This window comes from Spea bombifrons, chromosome 2 (genome assembly GCF_027358695.1).
Source record: "Spea bombifrons isolate aSpeBom1 chromosome 2, aSpeBom1.2.pri, whole genome shotgun sequence".
NCBI lineage: Eukaryota > Metazoa > Chordata > Amphibia > Anura > Pelobatidae > Spea > Spea bombifrons.
Window position 1 is genome coordinate 130,254,676 of NC_071088.1, and position 388 is coordinate 130,255,063.

Sequence of the window (388 nt, forward strand, 5' to 3'; positions counted from 1 at the left end):
GCAAAAACTTTTCCCTGGGCACGTGATCAGCCACAGGCCACGCCCACCATGTGGAAAAGTTCGACTGGATGGGAGGAACTGATCCCAACTTTATAACCACGCCCCCTAAAATCTGCTTCCACGAGCTGGGAGGGTCAGTGGCTGGGACGGCGGCCCGGCGGGAGGCTCGGAGAGCGGAAGTGACCCTCTTACTGGGATTCGGATTTCGGAGTACCTGAACAGCTGGGCCGATGCGGGGGGGACACACGCTGCTACCTACCTCATTCTACATATTAAAGGGGCAGTTTAATGTCACTGACAGCCCTTCTACAGAAGAATGCATGTTAAAGTACTGTGTGACTTACCCCACAATGGAGGGGGGAAAAACACCTGAGGGGGGGTGTAAAGG